This window comes from Alligator sinensis, unplaced genomic scaffold (genome assembly GCF_000455745.1).
Source record: "Alligator sinensis unplaced genomic scaffold, ASM45574v1 scaffold836_1, whole genome shotgun sequence".
Taxonomy (NCBI): domain Eukaryota; kingdom Metazoa; phylum Chordata; order Crocodylia; family Alligatoridae; genus Alligator; species Alligator sinensis.
This window is the reverse complement of record NW_005842667.1, coordinates 116,892-123,615: the sequence shown is the minus strand read 5'-3', so window position 1 is coordinate 123,615 and position 6,724 is coordinate 116,892. Positions and strand designations below refer to the sequence as shown.

Below are 6,724 nucleotides of genomic sequence, written 5' to 3'. Positions count from 1 at the left end.
ATGCTAATGAAACATACATGTATGTAAATGAGATACATGGCTAAAACACAGGTATAGAGACATGCTCAGTAAAGAACTCCTTGCGTCACTCCTTTATAACCAATCAGCAAATAAGGATGCTTATGGAGGTTCAAAAACTTCTGTATAAAAGATGCTTAGAAATAGTAATCTAGTGTGCTTGTTATGTGAAATTATTCCGCTCGCACCTTTTATTGCTAGCAATAAACCTTCTTTGTACTTTCACCCCTGGTATCTTTATTGGCCTTTGCATACCGGGCACGATCCCAGACTTGAGCTGGGGCTCAACAGCAACAGCTAGTGAGTGCCCGGCATTTTTTTCAAAGAGCTGGGGCCAGGCAGGGCAGCCATTGATGAGAATGGGAGAGCGGGCAGGGGATGGGGCCAACTCAGAGATTCTGCCAATTCGTCTGTGGCCAGATCTCTGAATTAGATTCAGCTGAATCAATTTGGGACAGTGATTCGAATCACCGAATCAAATCACTGTCCCCCAAATCCAAATCCAAAGCAAATACTAGCCACTTTGCACAGGCCTAGTTTGCATTTGATGATTTCTTAGAACAAAGGAATATGCTGACAGGATAAGAAAAAGAACAGTATGATGATCACAGGGAAACTAATCAAAGGTACCCAGAAATGAAGTCATCAGAAGAAAAATCATAAAAGGTGGGCAACAAGGAAGTTGAGTGTGTGCCGCTGTCCAACAACATCTGGACTAAAAGCAGACTTTACCCACAGATGACCATCCTCTACTTTTAGGAGCTGATTTGACCATCTTTTCTGTGAAGTAGAGTAACATCTGGGATTTGGTGAGACTATTGAACTAAATGTTTCTCTCTCTGTATATGTAGAAACTATTAGAACATTTAATGTGTTAATAAAGTTAGGTTGTAGTTAAGTTGAATTATGTGAGATGTATTCCATGTTAAACTCCAGGTTGATTATGCTTTGGTGATCGTTTAGCACCATGGGGGTGTAACATGCAGTTTCTGCAAAAGTCATTAATGTCAAAAAGAGTCTTTCTGTTAATTTCAACAAACTTCAGACCAGGCCCTTTGCTACCATATATGGCCCTAATCATGCATTGACAATTATGAATCAAAGGGGCCTTGCCATGAAGTGCTCAAAGCAGGATCAGGGTCTTAATTAGACCCACTGCCAGTCATTTAACATACACAGCATCTAACTCCCCCTTTCCTCCCTGCAGCACAAATTTCAGGGGCAACCATTTTCTTTCCACTTCCATACAAATCCTCAGGAAAAGGAAACATAAAAAGGGATATGAAACTGCCAAAGTGAATTATGTTAAAAAGCAAGATGAATATTAGAGCTATCACTAAACAAATAAGCAACATTTCCACAGATTTTCTTGCATGCGTATTGGGACTTTTTTCTAGCTGAGCTAATGGAAAGATTCCTTCAGTCTGAGAGGCAGAATCTTTTCATTTCAGAAATTCTAAATTATTATTTGTCATCATGTTGTTAACTGTATAACCATTCCAGAGTCAGCACTAATGCAACTGAATTAACTGGATCTTTAGTCACTGATCATAAAGTAGAGCACAGTACATTCTGGAAATGTATTAGAGGCGTATTTTTGTATGCAGTACCTGAGGCTATCATGTGGCTTATATCGTCTATTAACACTTATAACATTAACCAGAATAGGACTGGTATTTTGTTCTACTCTCCCATAAACTGAGTTTTTTGCCATTTGACTCTTTAATGATAAACCATCCATATTATAGACATAATGCATTCTCATAGCCAGAGCCGACCTGAGCAGGGTGCAGGGCCTGGGGCAAATCAGCCCATGCAGGACTCTGCCCCCACTCCAATCCCATGCATCCCGGACCCAAAGAAGCTGCTGCCACCATCAGCAGTGGTGGCGGCAGCAGTGGGGGGTGGGGCGGTGCCAAGCAGCTGAACGTGAAGCCAGCAGTAGCAGTGCAGAATCACTGCACTGCTCCATCCAGCTCCACAGGGCCCAGGGTGGTTGCCCCGATTTTCCCCCCACTCCCTCCCCAGGGATGGCCCTGCTCATAGAACTGGGCTATTTAGGCTTTTATACATGTGATCTGGAAATGGGGGGAGAAAGGGGGGAGGGTGCTTCAAGACCCACTCTAATTAAAGTATCTGGAGTGTCTCATGTATTTCATAGATTTCATAGAGTTCATAGACATTAGGGCTGGAAGGGACCTCAGAAGATCATCGAGTTCATCCCCCTGCCCAAGGGACAGGAAGTCAGCTGGGGTCATAGGATCCCAGCAAGATAAGCATACAAATTTCTCCTGAAGGCATTCAATGTAGGTGCTTGAACCACCTCTGATGGCAGGCTATTCCAGACCTTGGGGGCTCAGATAGTAAAGAAATTCTTCCTTATGTCCATCCTGAAATGGTCTTGCAGGAGTTTATAACCGCTCGACCTTGTCATCCCTTGGGGCGCTCTGGTGAACAATCGTCCCCCCAGATCCTGGTGAACACCCCTGATAAACATATAGGTGGCCATCAGATCGCCCCTAAGCCTGCGCTTTTCCAGGCTAATTATGTATCGGTGTCCCCACACTTCAAAATGGTGGCAGGGGCACTTTTTCTAAAGCTGGTCAAACGAGCTTTAGATAACGCACCCCCGCCACCATTTTGAAGTGCAGGGACACTGATACACGAGATGCGGGAGACTACTGGAGCACATTAGTTGCCATGCTCCAGCAGACTTGATTAATTACACTTACAGCCCTGAGTTAGAGCCCATCAGAGCAACCTCCTTGCTCATGTATAGTCACTCTTTAATAATATTCATTAACAGTTCACCTAAAGGCAATAGGACTTTACCACTCAATGAAACATCCCAACACTAGTTCACTCCCATGTTCACTGGCAACATTCATTCAAACAGGTCCACAAGAACATCTACTCCAGCTCCTCTGGCACAGCTACAAAAAACTAAATAAAGAACTTTATTTCCTCATAGTTCAGCTGCTATGACAAATTCTGCTTGTTGACATGCCAGTATAAAATTAGAGAATTCTGCAGAAGTTGGTCACGTGTTCATGAGAAAAGAATTTAGCCCAATGGGTATTAATGGCTAGAAAATGATATTCAGAGGTTTGCTTTTAGAAATTGGCTTGTACGTAAAGTAGATATACTTTACAATAAGGTCCACGGGAATGGCAATGGTTTATTAGTTTCTAAAAGCCTGTTTTTGATACAGTTTCCTTCAAGACCCACTGTCTGAAGCCAGCAGACACACAGGCCAGGAAGTTGAAGACATGTACCACACTGTTTCATAACATGAGATAAGGTAGCATTAGGTCACAGTGCCCAACTGCAGAGCCCTTGGGCTTTCTGGTTTTGGTGGACAGACCAAATTAGGAGACCGGTAAATAACCAAATTAAGATGTGTGCATGTGATGGGTTTGGGAAACAAAGGAATATGCTAACAGGACAGAATATGGACAGTATGGTGACCACAGGGAAATCAATTAATGACCCCCAGGAATGAAGAGTCATCAAAGGGGAGAAAGAATACAAAAGAAGGGATTTCAGAGAAGCAAGAGGGGAACCTGAGGCCACCATGGACAGAGGGCATACCACCAGCTCATCTCACCAACCCCCCCTAGGGGGTAGTGGACCTCTTCCCTCAACTTCCAGGCTGCTGACATCTGACATTAAGGAAGAACCACAGGGTGAAGCTCGCATACTGCTCAGATGTACCTTCCCTCTGTGACAGTCCTAGGAGTGGTAAATATAGAATTATTTGCCTTGCCTGCATTATTCTTATCTACTATCATTGTGTAGCAATGAAATCCACCGATTATCGAATGGAGAAGTCATGGTTGGTCTGAGGGTTTGGGTCCACCCAGAACAAGGTATCTGGGTCATAAATCCATTGCCAACAGGTATGTAGTGGTATCCATAGCTAAAACCATATATGCAGAATTTGGCTCACTGTCAGTATGTATTCACATGCATAAGCGGAACAGCATTTATGGCGGCAGCACATACAAGCTTGAGTACGCAAACTACGTCTAATAAGGTTCTAGCAAAAGGTTTATTTACCTGTCAAAATGCCCAGGAAAATAATAGTCTCATTTTATGTAACCTTTAAGACAGTGTTACTACCCCTGCTAAAGTGATTGAATAATGACATAACTTATCAATCAATAATTTATATACCAATTGATGGCAAAAGTTATTAAAATTATTCATGAACAATATTCAAATAATTGCAGTTGGCCAGATCCTTACCTAAGGAAACATGCTAAGATGTAGATTTATACCAACTGCAAATCTGGCCCCAAATGTGTGATGTCTCTTTTACATTTTAGAGTTTTAATTTCAGAATGCCATAAAATGGTCTCAAGGAAGGGTGTTCAGACAGAGATACAGTTTTCAAGGGCAGGAGGGTGTATTGTATGTGCACACAATGTGAAGAGATTTCCTGGAAGTTAATTTGTATGTGTGCTAAGAAGCATGACATGGGTCATTTGCTTAAAGAAGAAAAGTACAATTTGGCTGATGGTTCCAAAAATCCATTCTACTCCCTACTACCTGAGATAAACAGGTAGCTTTTCTGGAAGAGGTAGACGAGGGGGGGAAAGTGAGACATAATTTTATACAGAAGTTAAGGCCTTGTTCTTTTTTAATAGAAGAAAAGTTTCTAAACCTTATAGTTTCACAGTTAAACTTCTGAATGTAAACTGTGTTTTCTCCCTGAGTGCAGAAAGACAGCTTCAGTAACTTTGCTACTGTCTATGACTTTGCTAAAAAGCAGCAAAGTGAAATTGTCAAGTCTCCAACATATTAAGAAGCCTGTGGGAAGCAGTGACATTGACAAGAATCATGTAAATTTCAACCTACAGAGCTTGAGAAATCTACGAGCTAGTGCAGAGGCAGTTACTGGTACTGCTACTATTCAAGAATGAAGAAGACCCAGTAAACTGAGGCTAAGAATGAGCAGTGGTACTTTTAAACCCTCCCAGAAACCAAGATGTTGAGTGAAGGCTACAGGAGCCAAGGAAAGATCTGGGGATAATAAATCCAGTAGTTTTAGGACTAAGTTTCTTATGAGGATGTCCACCATGACCATATCTCGTTGGCTTTTCTCAGTACCTGTATTTACTCACATAGAACACACACCTTTTCCCTAAAAATTAGCCTTCCAAAGTTGAGGTGCATGTCTAAAGCAGTTCAAAACCAACTGCCCAGCAACCACACTAGCATTTCTATCCAGGCAGTGCATGAAGTACTTATTTGACTACATGGATCATTAGAATTTATCTGACACCCTATAACTGCTCTTCATTTGATCCTCTCCTTTTAAATAGTCTTGATGTTCCACTAATCAAGCTAACCTTCCTTTGGTAATTTTGCTTTTTTTTAGCTACTCCTGTGCTCTCTTCTATTTTACAGCCCTGCAGGCTGTTGGTTTTATCTTTCAAAATTGTAGGTCCATCCATGGAATCCAGTTTCAACAGTAGCTACAGTTCCAATTTTTGGCTGATCAGCCAAAAGCTGCTAACAATTCAGCTATGAAAGGGGTAAAACTAGCTTTTGCTTGAGCGGATAAAGGAATATGAGTGAACTGCAAATGAGTCTCTCCCTGATCTATGAAGCCATAACTCTGGAAAAAAAAATTTCACCCTGCCTTGCCCAAAACAAGGTGTCTCTCTTATTTGGGGTGGAAGAGGGAAGGTGTAAGAGAAAATATACTGCTCATATTGTGTCTGACTGCTGATTTCAGTCCTGTGTCAAGATTTCTGATAGGGCTGACAATAAACAGAGGAAAGGATATGTAAGTGAAAAAAACCCTGTTCCTACAAAACACTTACCACCTATGCAGGAGCCTTTCAGCCCCTTCCTTCCCCCCACCCCCCAACCAAAGAACTAGTTGTCTCTGGCTGGAACAGTTATGCAGACTCTGAAGGAAGTTCCAATCTTATTAAGACAACAGAACATACAGGCTAATGACAAAAGTTACATATAAACTGGTAAAGTGATCAGAAGCTGTAACAGAACAGAAGCTCAGCGCACATAAACCAGTTTCAAAATGGCTGAAACTGGTTTAAGATAAACCTGGTTGAATGTAGTTATCAGACTTAACTGATTTGGGTCAATCAGGTTTATGAAACTTCTGCCCCAAACCCTTTCTGGGTTCAAATTAAATCAGAGTCCCACAGCATCCCAGCATGTTTTGCAGCCCTGGTCTGGGCTGTGCTGTCGATTCCAGAGAGCAGGACTGGCCCTGCCCCTCTGCTCCCTAGCTGGAGCAGTGAGGGCTGGCTAATGCGGGGGGTGGTGGGGCAGCAAGCCTGGCTGGGGGGGCAGCAAGCCTGGCTGGGGATGCAGCCCAGTCTGGGGGGGGACTGCCTGCCTCCACAGGCAAACCCCAGCTGGGGTCTGGAGCCAGGGAGGGGGGGTTAAACACCCCTTCCCCCACTAAAACTTACTGCTGGCTGCAACTGTGGACTACAAATCTCAGAGGCACCTAGAAGCAGGAAGAGGAAGTGATAAGCAACCCTGTGGAGTCCTGCTATTGTGATTTGGACTACAAATCCCAGAGACCTTGAGGGCAGCAGGAAAAAGAAGTGAACACATACTCCATGCTTGCTATGTGCCAGAGAGCCGTGTTCTAGTGCCCCCTGGCTTCTGGCCAGAGCCACTGCAGACATGTGGCTACATTTCCTGAATCAAAGGTCTGTTCACT

The 6,724-nt window shown here is 43.1% G+C and overlaps 1 long non-coding RNA gene across 1 annotated transcript in view; it reads right to left on the bottom strand.

The window, feature by feature from the left end:
* The window catches only part of LOC102386372, a 20,206-nt gene extending 13,703 nt beyond the window's left edge, over nt 1-6,503 (bottom strand). Inside the window, exon 1 of the long non-coding RNA XR_324976.2 lies at nt 6,468-6,503. This is a non-coding gene — a long non-coding RNA (uncharacterized LOC102386372). The remainder of the gene's footprint in view (nt 1-6,467) is intronic.
* Between the last annotated feature and the right edge of the window lie 221 nt (nt 6,504-6,724).